Source organism: Scyliorhinus torazame, chromosome 8, assembly GCF_047496885.1.
Source record: "Scyliorhinus torazame isolate Kashiwa2021f chromosome 8, sScyTor2.1, whole genome shotgun sequence".
Classification (NCBI taxonomy): domain Eukaryota; kingdom Metazoa; phylum Chordata; class Chondrichthyes; order Carcharhiniformes; family Scyliorhinidae; genus Scyliorhinus; species Scyliorhinus torazame.
Window position 1 is genome coordinate 190480705 of NC_092714.1, and position 19966 is coordinate 190500670.

Sequence of the window (19966 nt, forward strand, 5' to 3'; positions counted from 1 at the left end):
CAGCCCTACTTCCCTCCACCTCCTGTATATACTATCCCCCCACCCCCCCCCCCTCCCTCCCCCCACCATGATTCACACCTATGATTCTCGCACAGCGGTGTTAACATTGACATCCCTTCCAGCCTAAAATGCCTCCTCAACTGATTCCATACCTTCACCTTCCGGCTCCCTGAATACCTACTTGGAGTCTGTGGCAACGCTGCCATCACCATAGCCCTCAAACTACACCCCTTACAAGATTCCTCCTCCATCCTTACCCACTCTATCCCTTCTCTTCTCACCACCACCGCACCTTGTCCACATTCACCGCCCAATAATAATGAAGCAAGTTTGGCAATGCCAAACCCCCCTGCTGCCTCTGCCTCTGTAGCAGAGTCCTTCCCACCCTCGGCACATTCCCCACCCATACAAAGTCCGAGATGATCGTGTCCACTTTCTGAAAAAAGGCTGTTGGTATAAAGATCGAGAGAGCTTGAACAATAAACAAGAACCTCGGCAGAATATTCATTTTCATCACTTGGACCCTCCCCGCCAACGTTAAGTGCAGTGTATCCCACCTCTCAAGATCCTCCCTGCCCTCCTCCACTAGCTTCGTTATGTTCCACTTATGGAGATCCGTCCATTCCCTCGCTACCTGAATCCCCAAATACCTAAACCTCGCCGCGTCACTTAGGGGCGGGCTGCCATGTCACTTGGGGGTGGGCCACCACATGACCAGGGGGCGGGGTGTGACATGGGGGCCCCACAAAGAGGGAGAGCGCAGGACCCCCAAAAGTGTAAGTCCACCTCTGAGCATATCACCACCCCACTCATCTTGTCACACTTTTTGCTTACCAGCATCCATTGTCCAGCCTCCCAATGCGTTTTGCCCCATTCACAGAGATAGCTAAGTTCCACCTTGCCCCCTACAGCCAAGCCGATGAGGGTGCAAGGATTCAGATTACAATCGAAGAAACACCAGTCATTGCATTGAAGATGCAGGAATAAATACACCAAAGCTATTTAATGAGACATAACTAGTAATCAGGAACATGCAAAGTATAACCATCCCTGTCCCCCGGTGTTCATGGTGGCCTGTCTCTTAACTTTGAGATCGGGGCACCTTTTTAAAGATAGTCGGGTTTGCTGGCACCGTTAGGCCGCGCCACTATTTTTTTCGACAGAGTTTTAGAAGATATGAAAGAAAACCTGCATTTCCTGGATTATCTTTTGGGAAAATTCCACCCCATGCACTTGCTGGCCACACGCGGACCCGACCTGTCAGACAGTGCCCCCCCTGGACACCCCATCGCCCCCGGACCACCCCCCCCTCCCCGAGTCTCATGCCCCCCCCCCCCCCCCCCCCCCCCCCGCCAGCCCTTGCCGAAGCCCCCCCTGTCCAACAGAATGGCTTCCCACCCCCGACTGCGGCTGTGCTGGACACAGTCTACAGCTGCCTCGCCGGGTTCCCGGAAACTGAGAGCACCGTGCCGTCGGGAACTCGACCCATCGGGGACAGGGCATCGGGGGAGGACCTTCATGTACCGTCCTGAGGCCGTCCCAATGGCGTGTGGCATACACCTCGAAGACGCCATTTTGGAGGGGCGGAGCATTCGAAAACAGGCGCTGACCCCGATTCGGTCGTAAACAGGGATTCTCCACCCGATAACTGATTACGATATTGTTTATTGCCACATATTATTCCCACAGGTCTGGTGACTCCTGTGCGGTTCGGCACTGGGCACAAAGCCCATTTTGGGCCTCTCCTGCGATGCCCTTGGCGCAACAGGATCAGTGCCTTGTGCAATGCGGTGGGAAAATCTCGTCCAAAAACTGCATTTTTGCAGAAGAGAAATTTGAAAGGTAAGCGTTTTTGAAATGGGCGGCATGGTGGCAAAACGGTTAGCACTGCTGCCTCACAGCGCCGGAGACCCGGGTTCGATTCAGGCCTTGCGTGACTGTGGAACATAGAACATAGAACAGTGCAGCACAGAACAGGCCCTTCGACCCTCTATGTTGTCCGAAACCAAGATCAAGCTATCCCACTCCCTGTCATTCTGTAGTGCTCCATGTGCCTATCCAATAACCGCTTGAAAGTTCCTAAAGTGTCCGACTCCACTATCACAGCAGGCAGTCCATTCCACACCCTAACCACTCTCTGAGTAAAGAACCTACCTCGGACATCCCTCCTATATCTCCCACCCTGAATCTTATAGTTATGCCCCCTTGTAACAGCTACATCCACCCGAGGAAATAGTCTCTGAACGTCCACTCTATCTATCCCCCTCATCATCTTATAATCCTCTATTAAGTTGCCTCTCATCCTCCTCCGCTCCAAAGAGAAAAGCCCCAGCTCCCTCAACCTTTCCTCATAAGACCTATCCTGCAAACCAGGCAGCATCCTGGTAAATCTCCTTTGCACCCTTTCCAATGCTTCCACATCCTTCCTAAAGTGAGGTGACCAGAACTGCACACAATACTCCAAATGTGGTCTCACCAGGGTCATGTACATTTGCAGCATAAACCCGTGGCTCTTAAACTCAAGCCACCTGTTAATAAATGCTAACACACTGTAGGCCTTCTTCACGGCACTATCCACTTGAGTGGTAACCTTCAGAGATCTGTGGACATGAACCTCAAGATCTCTCTGTTCCTCCACATTCCTCAGAACCCTGCCGTTGACTCTGTAATCCGCATTCAAATTTTTTCCACCAAAATGAAGCACCTCGCATTTATCAGGGTTAAACTCCATCTGCCATTTTTCGGCACAGCTCTGCATCCTATCAATGTCTCTTTGCAGCCTACAACAGCCCTCCACCTCATCCACTACTCCACCAATCTTGGTGTCATCAGCAAATTTACTGACCCACCCTTCAGCCCCCTCCTCCAAGTCATTGATAAAAATCACAAATAGCAGAGGACCCAGCACTGATCCCTGTGGTAACTGGAGTTACAAGGTAGTAAGTCTGAAAATTTTCCATTCACCACCACCGTCTGTCTTCTATGTGATAGCCAGTTACTTATCCAATTGGCCAAATTTCCCTCTATGCCACACCTCCTTACTTTCTTCTTAAGTCGACCATGGGGAACCTTATCAAACGCTTTACTAAAATCCATGTATATGACATCAACTGCTCTACCTTCATCTACACACTTAGTTACCTCCTCAAAGAATTCAATCAAATTTGTGAGGCAATACTTACCCTTCACGAATCCGTGTTGATTATCCTGGATTGAGCTGCATCTTTCCAAATGGTCATAAATCCTATCTTTCAGGACCTTTTCCATTAACTTACCGACCACCGAAGTAAGACTAACCGGCCTATAATTACCAGGGTCATTCCTATTCCCTTTCTTGAACAGAGGAACAACATTCGCCACTCTCCAGTCCTCTGGCACTATCCCTGTGGACAGTGAGGACCCAAAGATCAAAGCCAAAGGCTCTGCAATCTCATCCCTTGCCTCCCAAAGAATCCTTGGATATATCCCATCTGGCCCAGGGGACTTGTCGACCCTAAGGTTTTTCAAAATTGCTAATACATCCTTCCTCAGAACATCTACCTCCTCCAGCCTACCCGCCTGTATCACACTCTCATCCTCAAATCATGGCCCCTCTCCTTGGTGAACACTGAAGAAAATTATTCATTCAATGCCTCTCCTATTTCTTCTGACTCCATTCACAAGTTCCCACTACTGTCCTTGACCGGCCCTAACCTCACCCTGGTCATTCTTTTATTTCTCACATAAGAATAAAAAACCTTGGGGTTTTCCTTGATCCGACCCGCCAAGCCCTTTTTTGAGCTCATTCCTTGCTACCTTGTAACCCTCAAGCGAACAAACTGAACCTTGTTTTCTCATCCTTACACACGCTTCCTTTTTCCTCTTGACAAGACATTCAACCTCTTTGTGAACCATGGTTCCCTCACACGGCCATTTCCTCCCTGCCTGACAGGGACATACCTGTCAAGGACAGCAGTATTTGTTCCTTGAACAAGCTCCACTTTTCATTTGTGCCTTTCCCTGACAGTTTCTGTTCCCATCTTATGCTCCCTAATTCTTGCCTAATCGCATCATATGATGGCCCTATCCCTCTCCATTGCAATAGTGAAAGACACCGAATTGTGGTCACTATCTCCAAAGTGCTCTCCCACAAACAAATCTAACACCTGGGTTCATTACCCAGTACCAAATCCAATGTGATTGTCCCCCTCTTGTCGGCCTATCCACATATTGTGTCAGGAAACCTCCTGCACACACTGTACAAAAACTGCCCCATCCGAACTGTTCGACCTATAGAGGTTCCAATCAATATTTGGAAAGTTAACGTCACCCATGACAACGACCCTGAGATCTCCACACCTATCCATAATCTGTTTTGCAATTTCTTCCTCCACATCTCTATTACTATTTGGGGCATATAGAAAAGTCCTAACAACGTGACCGCTCCTTTCCTATTTCTAACTTCGGCCCATATTACCTCAGTAGGCAGATCCCCTTCAAACTGCCTTTCTGCAGCCGTTAAACTATCCTTGATTAACAATGCTACTCTTCCACCTCTTTTACCATCTTCCCTACTCTTACTGAAACATCTATACCCCGGAACCTCCAACAACCATTCCTGTCCCTGTTCTAACCATGTCTCCGTAATGGCCACAACATCATAGTCCCAAGTACCAATCCACGCTCCAAGTTCACCTACCTTATTCCGGATGCTCCTTGCATTGAAGTAGACACACTTCAACCCACTTTTCTGTCTGCTGGTACACTCCTGTGACCTTGATACCCTCCTCAGTACCTCACTACTCTCAACACTGGCTTCTGGACTACAGCTCGTTTTCCAATCCCCCTGACAAATTAGTTTAAACCCTCCCCGAAGAGCCGCAGCAAATTTCCCTCCCAGGATATTGGTGCCCCTCTGGTTCAGGTGCAAACGGTCCTGTCTGTACAGGTCCCGCCTTCCCCAGAATGTGCTCCAATTATCCACGTAACTGAAACCCTCCCTCCTACACGATCCCTGCAGCCACATGTTTATCTGCACTCTCTCCTGTTCCTCACCTCGCAGGAGTTTGCAGGTTTTCCCTGTGTTTGCGTGGGTTTCCTCCGGGGGCTCCGGTTTCCTCCTACAGTCCAATGATGTACAGGTTAGGTGGATTGGCCATGATCCAAATTGGGGGGGGGGGGGGTCGGTTATGGGTTTAGGGTGTGCGAATGGGCTTAGATAGAGTGCTCTTTCGGAGGGTCAGTGCAATTTCAATGGGCCAAATGGCCTCCTTCTGCACTCTAGGGATTCTATTGACTCTCTGGGTGATATCTCCTAGAAAAGCTGGTAATTTCCAATGGAGATTGTGGAAATTGAACAAATATAGTTATTGGCTGAATGATTCATCAAGACTGTGGTGTTTCTCAGTTAGGTCTGTCCTGCTGAACACGGGTTCTTTTCAACTGAAGGCAGACCCAGCAATGTTCTATTAGTATCACAAAGAGAAACTATGATTGGATTGGATTGGATTTGTTTATTGTCACGTGTACCGAGGTACAGTGAAAAGTATTTTTCTGCGAGCAGCTCAACAGATCATTAAGTACATGCAAAGAAATGGAAATCAAAGAAAATACATAATAGGGCAACACAAGGTATACAATGTAACTACATAAGTACCGGCATCGGATGAAGCATACAGGGTGTAGTGTTAATGAGGTCAGTCCATACGAGGGTCGTTTAGGTGTCTGGTAACAGCGGGGAAGAAGCTGTTTTTGAGTCTGTTCGTGCGTGTTCTCAAACTTCTGTATCTCCTGCCCGATGGAAGAAGTTGGAAGAGTGAGTAAGCCGGGTGGGAGGGGTCTTTGATTATGCTGCCCACTTTCCCCAGGCAGCAGTAGGTATAGATGGAGTCAATGGATGGGAGGCAGGTTCGTGTGATAGACTGGGCGGTGTTCACGACTCTCTGAAGTTTCTTGCGGTCCAGGGCCGAGCAGTTGCCATACCAGGCTGTGATGCAGCCAGGTAGGATGCTTTCTATGGTGCATCTGTAAAAGTTGGTAAGGGTTCATGTGGACATGACGAATTTCCTTAGTTTCCTGAGGAATTATGGGCGCTGTTGTGCTTTCTTGGTGGAAGCGTCGATGTGGATGGACCAGGACAGATTTTTGGAGATGTGTAAACCCAAGGAATTTGAAACTGCTAACCATCTCCACCTCGGCCCCGTTGATGCTGACAGGGGTGGGTGTGTACAGTACTATGCTTCCTGAAGACAATGACCAGCTCTTTAGTTTTGCTGGCATTGAGGGAGAGATTGTTGTCGCTGCACCACTCCACTAGGTTCTCTTTTTCCCTCCTGTATTCTGACTCGTCATTATTTGAGATCTGGCCCACTATGGTCGTATCGTCAGCAGACTTGTAGATGGAGTTGGAACCAGATTTTCCCACGCAGTTGTGTGTGTACAGGGAGTAGAGTAGGGAGCTAAGTACGCAGCCTTGCGGGGCCCCGGTATTGAGGACTATTGTGGAGGAGGTGTTGTTGTTCATTCTTACTGATTGTGGTCTGTTGGTCAGAAAATCGAGGATCCAATTGCAGAGTGGGGAGCCAAGTCCTAGGTTTTGGAGTTTTGATATGAGCTTGGCTGGGATTATGGTGTTGAAGGCAGAGCTGTAGTCAATAAATAGGAGTCTGATGTAGGAGTCCTTGTTGTCGAGATGCTCTAGGGATGAGTGTAGGGCCAGGGAAGTGGCGTCTGCTGTGGACCGGTCGCGACGGTATGCGAATTGCAGTGGATCAAGGCGTTCTGGGAGTATGGAGGTGATGCGCTTCATGATCAACCTCTCAAAGCACTTCATTATGACTGAAGTCAGAGCCACCGGACGGTAGTCGTTGAGGCACGTTGCCTGGTTCTTCTTTGGCACCGGTATGATGGTGGGCTTCTTGAAGCAGGTGGGGACCTCGGAGTGGAGTAGGGACAGGTTAAAGATGTCCGCGAACACCTCTGCCAGCTGGTCCACGCAGGCTCTGAGTGCACGACCAGGGATCCCATCCGAGCCGGTCGCCTTCCGAGGGTTCATTTTCAGGAAGGCTGATCTGACTTCGGAAGCTGTGATGGTGGGTATGGGTGAGTTATGGGCTGCTGGGGCACTCAACAGCGGATTGTTGGTTACCTGCTCGAACCAAGCATAGAATGCATTGAGTTCATCGGGGAGGGGTGCGTTGCTGCCTGAGATACTGCTCGGCTTCGCTTTGTAGCCCGTTATGTTGTTTAGTCCTTGCCACAATCGCCGAGAGTCTGTCTGTGACTCTAGCTTGGTTTGATACTCTCTCTTGGCATCTCGGATGGCTTTGCGGAGGTCGTACCTGGATTTCTTGTATAGGTCAGGGTCGTCTGACTTGAACGCCTCAGATCTGTCCTTCAGTAGGGAGTGAATCTCACGATTGAGCCATGGTTTCCGGTTGGGGAACGTACGTACTGCTTTCTTTGGCACGCAGCCGTCCACACATTTGCTGATGAAGTCTGTGACGGTGGTGGCATACTCATTTAAGTTGATCGCTGAGTTCTTAAATATGAACCAGTCCACTGTCTCTAAGCAGTCACGTAAGAGCTCTTCTGTTTCCTCGGACCAGCACTGCACAACCTTCTTAGCTGGATTCTCCCGCTCGAGTTTCTGCTTGTATGCCGGGAGAAGGAGCACCGTCTTGTGGTCTGATTTCACAAAGTGCGGTCGGGGGATGGAACGGTAGGCGTCCTTGATTTTTGAGTAGCAGTGGTCAAGAGTGTTGTCGCCCCTGGTGGGACAGGAGATGTGCTGGTGGAATTAGGGCAGTACACTCTTGAGGTTGGCCTTGTTGAAGTCTCCGGCCACGATGAACACGGCCTCCGGGTGTTCTGTTTCGTAGTTGTTTATAACTGTGTACAGTTCGTCCAGCGCCTTCCTCACTTCTGCCTGGGGTGGGATGTAGACCGCTGTGGTAATGGCTGAAGTGAACTCACATGGAAGATAGTAAGGGCGGCACTTCACTGTCATGTATTCCAGGTCCGGGGAGCAGTAGGTCGCCAGTGACACCACATGCAAGCACCAAGAGGAGTTGATGAGGAGGCAAACCCCTCCACACCCTTCGCTTTGCCTGATGACATGGTGCGGCCCGCCCGGTGAATTGAGAAGCCTTCAAGTTGTATGGCACAGTCCGGTGAGGTGGGGGTGAGCCATATTTCTGTAAAACAGGGCACACAGCAGTCTCTTACTTCCCTCTGAGAGGTAGGTCTGGCGTTAAGTTCATCCAGCTTTGCTGTCGCTTGGACATTTGCCAGGAGTATGCTGGGGAGAGGGGGTCTTGAAACCGCGTTGCTTCAGTCTAACCTGCAGACCACCGCGATTCCCTCGCTTCCTCTGTCGGTGGCTGCGGCTGGATGATCCTGGGATCCGATGGGAGAGGTTTGACCTTGTGGAAGGTAGGTGGTTGCGTCTGGGGGGGTCCAGGGTGCTGGTGATGACCAGGGCGCTGGTTACGTTTCTGGGGTCGTGTCTGGCAGGGTCCCGGGTGCTAGTTGAGGTAGAGGGGTTGCTAGGGGGGCATGCTTGCGATCCGGATGAGTCCCGGCGTTCTGAGGGCATGTGAATACCTTGCAGCGCGTTCGGGTTCTCGCGCGGGGTCTCCGCCATTTCGGGGTCCTGGTTCGTGGGCAGGGGCTTCCTGAGGCAGGTTGGGCTGAGTCCCGTGGTCTGTTCCCTCCCTGGGTGCTTCTGGGGTCAGGTCTTGAAGTAAGCCCGGTTGGGTCTCCACATGGATTTTTCTTACTTCCATCTCCAGGTAGGTCGGGTTGCTGGGTGTGCCTCTCCGGGTCAGGTCGCTGGGCGGGTCTCTCTGGGTCTCGTTGTCGGGGGTCGGATCGGGAGCTCCGGGGACTGGGCCAGGCAATCCAGGGACTGGTTTCGGTTGTTAGGCCGGGTTGGGAGCTCCGAGGTCCGGGTCGGCTCCAAATCGAAGTCGGGGCTTCACTTCCGGTTTGGGCCCGATCCACTTCCAGGTCGTGGAGGTCAGGTTGGGTCGGGTCAAAAGATCTCCACAGGCCTCGGAGGATGTTCAAGCCTGCAAGAAAAGATAAAAGAGAGAGGTTAGTAATAATGTTAGTCTTAGAATTAAATTTTAAAAGATTAGAACGAGTATAAGTTAAGTAAAACGTGGAACTGTTGGGGCGAGCTCGCAGAGAGTCGCCTCGCTCCGGCGCCATCTTCTGGACATCTTTTTAATGATTGTTGATGATTTTCTCTGGGTAGTTTCATCAGAATTTGAGCAATAGGTGGTAAATTAAATAGAAATAATTTAAAGTTGGAAGGCAGCATTTGGGGGCCTTTAATGGATAGGGTTAGACACTAAGCAGAATATGCCAGGAGTGTTTTTGAATCAACGACCTCATTTCAAAAACATCAAACGCATCCCAAATATATTGGTCAAGGTCCTCACAAAAAGAGGATCTTGCATCCAAGCAAGAAATAGATCAGTTCAGAATTTTTATTGGACAATTGAACTGGTTGTGCACTCAAAATAGACTTGATGTCTTGGAACTGAGTACAATGATGAAGCATGCTCCTGTTGAGGAAGTTCTGAGAGAAAATAAAACATAAAATAAATTAAATTCTGAGAAATGCACAATCTGGTTTCTAGACTTGGGTGATCCAGGAGAAATGAGGTTCATTATTTTTAGCAATGCTTCACATGCGAACCTTACATATGGATATTCCAGCACAGGACTTTCCTTATCAAATCCTTGGTGGGAAAGAATAATAAATGTTATACATTGACCTGGCAAGCATCTTTAATCAATTGCTGTCTGTGTGGAGTTTGCACGTTCTCCTTGTGTCTGCATAGGATTCCTCTGGGTCCTCTAGTTTCCTCCTACAGTCCAAAGATGTGCAGGTTAGGTGGATTGGCCATGATAAACTACCCTTAGTGTCCAAAAAAAAGGTCAGGTGGGTTATGGGGATAGGGTGGGGGAGTGGGCCTGGGTGGGGTGCACCTTCAGAGGGTCGGTGCAGACTCGATGGGCTGAATGACCAACTTCTGCACTGCAGGGATTCTATGATTCAATGGGGACGTACTTATCGAGTATACTGAAGCAAGTCCTATACAAGGGGCTATCTGAGAAAAGCAGGCCCTGTGGATAACCACTGTCTTTGGGAGAATGTTCTTTCGATGAAGGGTGTCACTGAAAAGTGATTGAGAATTGATCTCACTGGGATAAAACAAATGTTTTTTAAAAATAAATTTAGAGTACCCAATTTTTTTTTCCAATTAAGGGGCAATTTAGCATGGCCAATCCACCTAGCCTGCACATCTTTGGGTTGTGGGGGCGAGACCCACGCAGAAACGGGGAGAATGTGCAAACTCCACAAGGATAGTGACCCAGGGCCAGAATCGAACCCGGGTTCTCAACGCCTTGAGGCAGCAGTGCTAACCACTGTGCCACCATGCCGCCCGTAAAAGGAATGTTTGAAAGAAGAGAAATTTCCAAAATAAAATGGACGGATAAAAGTCATCAATCGTCAGACTGTTTTACAAAGAGAGAAACTTGCTCCCAGAAATCATTGGATGTACTGGAACAGGGACGCCTTGTGGAAAACCAATTTACATTGTAATTATCCATATGGAAAATAATTTGTTTTGTAAAGTGGGGAAATGTGGGATTGATTAATGGTTGATTATAATATTGTGTAACATAGAAGGTAGAAAAATTTTGTTTCTTTTCAATTAGTTTTAAATATTCTTCTTGACTTTTCAAAAGTTTTGACTTGAAAGTAGGGGATTTGTCAATGTTTTATTAATTGCGTTGTTCGGGTTTAATGGCATTGTTTAGCAGGTGATGGGTATTTGTACATTTATAAATGGTTATAGCTGGAACTGGTATATTGGGGCAGTGTTGTCTGTGAGCTAAGTCAACAAACTCTCTCCAGCAAAGAAAGTAGCTGTGTCTTAGTTTGAACTTCACCAGCCAGTGTGGGTCAGATTAACACGCTGGAGATTGATGACTCTTACCTGTTGCACGTTGGTTAGTCCTCAGAGCGGTTGGAATGGCAGCGGAGCTAGCTCAGAAGATTGCAATAAAATCTAACTGCTGTACTAGAAATGATAGCAGCACCCGTGTTTCCATTATCTGTCGTTGAGCTCGCCGCCTTCCTGCCCGCCTCCGACATCTGATTCACCTGGCTTCACACCTCTATCTTGTTGATTGTCTGACTGTAACATTATTGCATTTTGGCCAGTTTCTTCCATTCCAAACAGCAATGCATAGATCTGTGATCTATATAGTTATGTACGTGTGTTTGATCTATGTATCTATCAGATAGATTCGAGGACACAAATCTTTGAATGTGACAGGCCAATGTCGTCCCAAAATCTTACAGGATCTATGACTTTGTAAATGGAGGCAGATTGAACTTAAGAAAATAATGCTAAACATTTTCAATTGGAATTTAAATTCAATTAATAAAGTCTGGAATTGAAAGCTAGTCTCAGTAATAGTGAGGATGGAACTATCACCGATTGTTGTAAAAATCCATCTGGTTCACTAATGTCTTTCAGAGAAGGACATTTGCCATTCGTACCTGATCTGGCCTACATGTGGGGCGAAATTCTTCGGTATCAGCGCGTTGTCCGCCGACCGGCGCCAAAAACGGCGCAAATCAGTTGGGCATCGCGCCGCCCCAAAGGTGCGGAATCCTCCGCATCTTGGGGGGCAGAGCCCCAACCTTGAGGGGATAGGCCCGCGCCAGACTAATTTCCGCCCCGCCAGCTGGCGGAAAAGGCCTTTGGTGCCCCGCCAGCTGGCGCGGAAATGACATCTCCGGGCGGGGAATGCGCGGGAGCATTAGCGGCCGCTCATGGCATCCCCGCGCATGCGCTGTGGAGGGAGTCTCTTCCGCCTCCGCCATGGTGGAGACCGTGGCGAAGGCAGAAGGTAAAGAGTGCCCCCACGGCACAGTCCCGCCCGCGGATCGGTGGGCCCCGATTGCGGGCCAGGCCACCGTGGGGGCAGCCCCCAGGGCGAGATCGCCCCGCGCCTCCCCAGGACCCCGGAGCCAGCCCGCGCCGCCTTGTCCTGCCGGTAAGGTAGGTGGTTTCATCCACGCCGGCGTGACAGGCATTCTAGCAGCGGGACTTCGGCCCATCTGGGCCGGAGAATCACGGGGACCAACCGGCGCGGCGCGATTCCTGCCCCCGCCGAATCTCCGGTGCCGGAGAATTCGGCAACCGGCGGGGGCGGGATTCACGCAGCCCCCGGTGATTCTCCCGACGGGGGGTCGGAGAATCTCGCCCGTGACTCCAGACCCACAGCAATCTGGTTGACTCTTAACTGCTTTCTGTAATATCCTAGCAAACTGCTAAATTCAGGGCAGCACGGTGGCGCTGTGCTTAGCACTGCTGCCTCACAGCGCCAAGGTCCCAGGTTCGATCCCGGCCCCGGGTCACTGTCCGTGTGGTGTTTGCTCATTCTCCCCATGTCTGTGTGGGTTTCACCCCCACAACCCAAAGATGCGCAGAGTAGGTGGATTGGCCACATTAAATTGCCCCTTAATTGGAAAAAATGAATTGGGTATTCAAAATTTTAAAAAACTGCTAATTTCAAGGAGAATTGGGGGGGGGGGGGGGGCGGCAACAAATGCTGGTTTTGCCAGTTTTTATGTTCTATAGATTGGCTGATATGAATGATGCACTACAGAACATCTAGTTTAAATAATTTATTATGAAACAACTGCGTGGTAAAGATAACAGGAATAAATAAATAACAAACTTCGAACACTAACGATTATAAAGCTACTGCAAAATACGTTTAGCCACCAACAAGACTTACTCTCAACTGCCTTGAGGCAAAGAGCCGCATGGTAGACTTACACTATCATACTGCCACCTGCTGATCGGAGGTCATGTATAATATATACAGAATTGCTTTCTGCACATCATCACACCAGTGACACACACATCCCATGAAATAATACACCAACATCCTCAGAAGACAAAGACGGGACACAACCGACAGAGTACCCTTCGTCGTCCAGTACCTCCCCGGAGCGGAGAAACTACAACATCTTCTTCGCAGCCTTCAACACGTCACCGATGAAGCCGAACATCTTGCTAAGATCATCCCCACACCCCCACTACTTGCCTTCAAACAACCATGCATCCTCAAACAGACCATTGTTTGCAGCAAACTACCCAGCCTTCCGAACAGCGACCACGACACCACACAACCCCGCCATGGCAACCTCTGCAAGACGTGCCAGATCATCGGCGTGGGTACCACCATTACCCATGAGAACAGCACCCACCAGGTACGTGATACATACTCGTGCGACTCGGCCAACGTTGTCTACCTCATACGCTGCAGGAAAGGATGTCCCGAAGCATGGTACATTGGCGAGACCATGCAGACGCTGCGACAGCGGATGAACGGACATCGCGTGACAATCGGCAGGCAGGAATGTTCCCTTCCAGTCGGGGAACACTTCAGCAGTCAAGGGCATTCAGCCTCGGGTAAGCGTTCTCCAAGGCAGTCTTCCGGACGCGTGACAACGTAGAATCACCGAGCAGAAATTTATAGCCAAGTTCCACACACATGAGTACGGCCTCAACCGGGATCTTGGATTCATGTTGCATTACATTCACTCCCCCACCATCTGGCCAGGGCTTGCGAAATCCTACCAACTGTCCTGGCTTGAGACAATTCACACCTCTTTAACCTGTGATTATCCCTCTCTCCAGTTGCTCCATCTGGACCTGTAACGACTTTAATTACCTGCAAAGACTTGAATTCAAACTATCGTCTTGCATCATTGATTTTGTCTATATATATGTTTATGGAACCCAGCTCTTCATTCACCTGGGGAAGGATCTGTGCTCCGAAAGCTAGTGATTCAAAACAAACCTGTTGGATTTTAATCTGGTGTTGTAAGACTTCTTACTGTGCTCACCCCAGCCCAACGCCGGCATCTCCACATCATGTGTAAATAGTTCTTGTTGTTAATAAAAACTCACAGATCGACAGAAGAATACAAAGGCTTACTTAAGACATACCGATCTGAAACCACCACCCTCCCAACTGGAAGGACAACACGTATGGAGGGTGGGAGTGAAATTTCAATCAGTGAGTGTTGGCTGCTCAGATGAGGAGGTGAAGCGGTGTTTTGGAGTGGAGTTGGAGTGGAGCTGCAAGTTGTGTTGGTCTGAGGAATGTAGTTTAGGAGACTGTCGGGGAAGCCAGAGAGTGCGAATTGATACTTGAAAAAGCTCTGTCACTCGCCTTTCATCCCCTCCTGATGATTTTGAATTTCTTGGGGTACTATATTTGGTTTGAGGGACCGAAACCTTGCTGCTGACTTTCTTGGCCATTAGCATCTACACCTGCTTGTTTTGAGAGGTTGGGGTCTCCTCCCTATCCTTTGTACACATTGCTTCACTTCAACCCTTCACTTCCGCAGTCAGATCTCCAGAAATCTGGCCAGCGACCCATATGATAGCCTTCCCGGGTCTCCTTTCCATCCTTTGGTTGGTGAAGCCTCAGAAATAAGTTTACCCATTCTTACCCTCATTGGGGTCCTTTCAACCAGAAATCATTCCGTTAACAGATAGGGGCACATCGTCCCACCTGCCCTGTGTTGGCAAACCTGGAAGCATATTAATGCTCTGGTTGAGTTACAGAGCCTGGCAAAGCCCACTGAGTAAACGAGTCCCTGACCCACTACCAGCCTCCCTGATACGTGCAGGTCTGCTATGTTAAGATTCTGCACAATAAATCATTAAGTAAAGCATAGACGAGTAAATAATTAAGGAATCAAGAGGCAAGAAAATGCAAGAAAATGGGAGCAAGGAAAACATGGGGGTCAGGCGTGGAATGGAAAACAGGGCTTCTAAACAGGACATAACTGAAGAGGATATTATTTAAGTCAAGAGTGCCAAGGAGAAAGATAAAATTGTTCTTGAAGCAAGATTTGAGTTTAATAATAATAATCTTTTTATTGTCACAAGTAGGCTTACATTATCACTGCAATGAAGGTACTGTGAAAAGCCCCTAGACAACACATTCCGGTGCCTGTTCGAGTACACAGAGGGAGAATTCAAAATTCTCAGCTGGTTCAGGAATTGAACCCACGTTGCTGGCCTTGTTCTTCATTACAAACCAGCTGTCTAGCCCACTGAGCTAAACCAATTGTTTGAAAAGTGCAAGGCCAATGTCAGTGCAGTCAATGTGAGAATGTGAGGGAGAGTTAAAATGGTGATCCACAGGTAGAGCCACATTTGCAGCAGTCACTTTGCTGATGTTCTTGTTAATCATGCTCTCTTTTTTGAATTAAGGTCCCAGTCATCCATTTTCTATTTGAGGACACCTTTACCTAAAATCAAAGCCCAATTTTATCCCAACAGTTCAGTCCCAGTATTAGGAGGAGAATTCTGTAGACTGAACCAAATAGTAATTACAAGTTCTGAACCAGACAATTAGTGATAAAACAAAAAACTTATTTGGGTATCTTGGCTCTGTGGTAACAATTTTGTTTGGCAGACTATTAATAAAGTAAAATCACCAGCTAATTAATGTTTTTTGGTTCGGATAAAAAGTGATGCATGGCTGTCCAGCCTGACTCCGGGCAGGGAGACCCCGTGTAACTTAATCATCTCCCCTCAGTCACTGTAAATTGTAAGTTGATTCCTGTTTCTCTCAGCACCTCTCTAATCTGCCTCATTACATAGATTGTCAGGGATACACACTGTTTGTTCTTTTTAGGATACACATCAGGCAAAAAACATATGAGACTTCTCGCAATGGCCAGGATATATTTCTTATTTATTAAGGTCTAGTACAGAACAGGACAGATAGCTGGTTAAAGTTACGTTCTCGTTGGCAAGGTCCCTATGAAATTTACAGTTGAACTCAAGCTCTTCTGTCTTCATAGCTTCCGGTTTCAGTTTCTTCAATTTACCCAAGATCAATGTAGCTCCGATCGCTGGAAGTTTAATGCAATTAATATCAGAATACTTAAGTTCATTAAATTCTTCCTTTATAGCTGCAAAGGTTGTGCAGGCTTTTGTTCTGAGCAAGGCATTAATAAATGTCACCAATGGATTTTCTTGCCCATTGGTTTGTTGTGAGTGAATATTCCATTTTTAGCACATGGGTTCTCTGAGTTGTTTTCAGGAGAGTGCTCAGTGATTCCATCTATTTTCCTATGAATTGGTCACTGCAGTGATGAACATATCAGCTGCATTCTCAGTTTCGAATCTGCCCCTACCGCTTCTAGCGAGGACGGAGAACTTGGCGCGCTGTTTGCCGGCGGCAGGATTCTCTAGTCCTGCCGCTGTCAATGGGATTGAACAGTACGAAGTCTTACAACACCAGGTTAAAGTCCAACAGGTTTGTTTCGATGTCACTAGCTTTCGGAGCGCTGCTCCTTCCTCAGGTGAATGAAGAGGTCTGTTCCAGAAGAGACGGGGTAACCCCAGGTTAAAGAGCATTCTCCAAGGCGGCCTTCAGGACCCGCGACAACGCAGAATCGCCGAGCAGAAACTTATAGCCAAGTTCCGCACACATGAGTGCGGCCTCAACCGGGACCTGGGATTCATGTCGCATTACATTCATCCCCCACCATCTGGCCTGCAAAATCCTACCAACTGTCCTGGCTTGGTACAATTCACACCTCTTTAACCTGGGGTTACCCCATCTCTGGATCTGTAAAAATTTAATCACCTGCTAATGCTCGCATTCCTAGCATTGTTTGGCATCTTTGAATTTGTCTATATATGTGTTTCTGGAACAGACCTCTTCATTCACCTGAGGAAGGAGCAGCGCTCCGAAAGCTAGTGACATCGAAACAAACCTGTTGGACTTTAACCTGGTGTTGTAAGACTTTGTACTGTGCTCACCCCAGTCCAACGCCGGCATCTCCACATAATGGGATTGAAGCCACCCCACACCACTGGGAAAATCACAGGAGGGGGTGCGTTGCCAACGGGAGCGGAGAATCCCGCCACCAGCGAATGGCCGGAGAATTCCGGCCATCGGCTTTCTGATGTGAAGAATAATTCCGAGTACTTGAAGCGTTGACAGATGCTGCCAGACCAGCTGAATTTTTCCAGCACTTTCTGTTTTTATTTCAGATCTCCAGCCTCTGCAGTATTTTACTTTTATCATACCGACTTTCTACCTCTGCTGACAGGAACAATCCAATGCGCAATAAAATGGGACTTTCTTGATCCAACACAAAAACTGACGGAGAAAGCTGCAAAAGTCTATCGATGAGACGGGCAAAAAGAAAGGCAGAGGAAACTCAAAATTGGTAACAGTACAAAAATACTTCATTGGGAGGAAGTTGGGCAATGTGGAAGAGTGGAGTGACTTGGAGAAGCAGCTTCTGAAGAGGATAAAACCAGAAAAAAATGATTGTAATATTGGATTTCATGGCATGAGGGAATAGTTAGATTGGTTGGTTAGCTTCTCGACACTCATTGTTCAGACTGAAAGACAAAAGTAAGTGTTGTATTTATACAGCACCTTTCACTACTTCAGGATGCTCCAGAGCATTTTACAGCCAATCGTTTTTGAAGTGATGTCACTGTTGAATTGTAAGAAGCATGGCAGGCAACTTTGCACATGGCAAGTTCCACAAACAGCAATACGATCATCCATTTTATTTCAGGGATATTCATTGAGGGGATGAATGTTGGCTGGGCCACTGCAGAGAACTTGCAGCTCTTCTTCCAAATATTTCCCTGGGAGGTTTTACACTCACCCGCGAGGGCCTGAGTTGATCTGCACATGCCTCTGACTGTATGTAAGGAAGGTATGGACAACAGCTTTAATCTCAAACTGAACAGCCCTTAAAGCTGCCTGCACACCACCAGTTGTTTGACACAGAATCATATAAAATGTAGATCATGGGCATGATTTAACACCCGAAAACCTGAGTCCCCTTTTGTGCGCGAATACTGGGGTGTTTCTTGGTGCCTACAGCATTGAGAACGACCCTGTTATCAAACGGGACTCTGATATTTCTTTGGCCTTGGCAAGGAATGTCTCGCCAAGGCCGTAGTGCAGGAAGAGATTGGGTCACCATTTTTAAATGCCGTCTTGATCTTTTGACCCACCTTGGACACTACACCATGCCCTCCGGACCCCTCAACTTACCTCCTGGAGGGTCCTTAAGCCCCCCTGGCCTGATCCCTGGCATGGGCAACCTGTCACCTGGGCACCTTGGCACTGCTAGCCTGGCAGTGCCACCCAGACACCCTGACAATTCCAAAGTACATGAGTGGCAGTGCAATGGTGCCAGGTTGTCAGTGTCAAGATGCCTGGGTGGCAACAGGACTGCCAGGGTACCATCCTGCCCAGAGCCTGACTATCTGGGAGCCTCCGATGGCCTGGGAGATGCCTGCAAATGTTGTCACGCCACGTCCATGTCTGTGTTGGCCAGTGCTAAACGACTCCATGGCAAGGTCTCCCAGGTACGGGAGTTCATTCCCGGGCTTCAGGAGAATCGGGTGGCGACATATTTAAGTGAGCCTAATGGCTCACTTAAATATGTAAATCTGGATCTCGTCCAGCGAGGGCGAGATCCAGATCGCGACAGCTCACGAGATCTTGTGCGGAGTCCCGAGCATCGCAGATTGCGCAAGACGCCTCTTGCGACATTTAACGGGCAGCACGATAGCACAAGTGATTAGGACTATGGCTTCACAACGCCAGGGTCCCAGGTTCGATTCCCTGCTGGGTCACTGTCTGTGCGGAGTCTGCACGTTCTCCCCGTGTCTGCGTGGGTTTCCTCCAGGTGCTCCGATTTCCTCCCACAGTCCAAAGACGTGCAGGTTAGGTGGATTGGCCATGATAAATTGCCCTTAGTGACTAAAAAAGGTTAGGAGGGGTTATTGGGTTACGGGGATAGGGTGGAAGTGAGGGCATAAGTGGATCGGTGCACAGTCGATGGGCCGAATGGCCTCCTTCTGCATTGTATGTTCTATGTTCATTGCATCACCGAGTCGGGCACGAAGAGACCGTTCGATCGCACTCCATAGAAATGGGCTATTCAGTTCAATTGACTTATGCTGTTGTTTATGTTCCACATGTACCTCCTTCCACTGTACTTTATCAAATTCAATTACCATATCTCTTTACTCCTTTCTCCCTTTTATACTAATCTAGCTTCCCCTTAAATGCATCTGTGTGAGTCAGCTCAACCATTCCGTACGGTGATGACTTCCAGATTCTAACTTCTCCCTTGGTAAAGAAGTTTTTTCTGAATTCCTTATTGACCTTATTAGTAACTACCATATATTTATTACGCCTAATTTTGCTCAAACTACAAGTGGAAACGTCTTCTTTTCCCCTTCAAAATCTTAAAGCCCACTGTTTGGTCACCCCTCAGCCTCCACCAGAAAAGAGCTCCAGCATTTTTTATCTTTCCTGGTAGTTTTTACCGGCAAAGCTCCTTCAGCAGCAATTTCCAAGCCTGTGATCTATACGAATGCGAAGGACAAGGGCAGGGGCTGTAGGGGAACACCACCACCTGCAGGTTCCCCTGCAAGCACAACCTTGGAAATATATCACCATTCCTTCACTATCGCTGGGACTAAATCCTGGAACTCCCTTCCGAACAGAACTGTGGGTGTTCCTACAACACATGTACCACAGTGGTTCAAGAAAGCAGCTCACCACCACCTTCCCAAGGGCAATTAGGGATGGGTAATTAGTACTGGCCTAGAAAGAATGAATAAATAAGCTCTGTTGCACCATTCCAGTTGCCCTATATCCCTTAGGTACTATGGTGAACAGAATTCTACACTCCAAGTGTAGTCTAACCCAAAGGTTCTCAACCTTTTTGCCTCAGAGACCCCCTCCTGTCATAAAAAATTCCAACTCTCCTGTAACACAAGTATTTCTTTTGGTACTAAAGTTAGTCACACAATTAAACATATATATTTATTATCTTTGTTTTGCTTACTTACTTCAAAGCTTAGATGGTTGA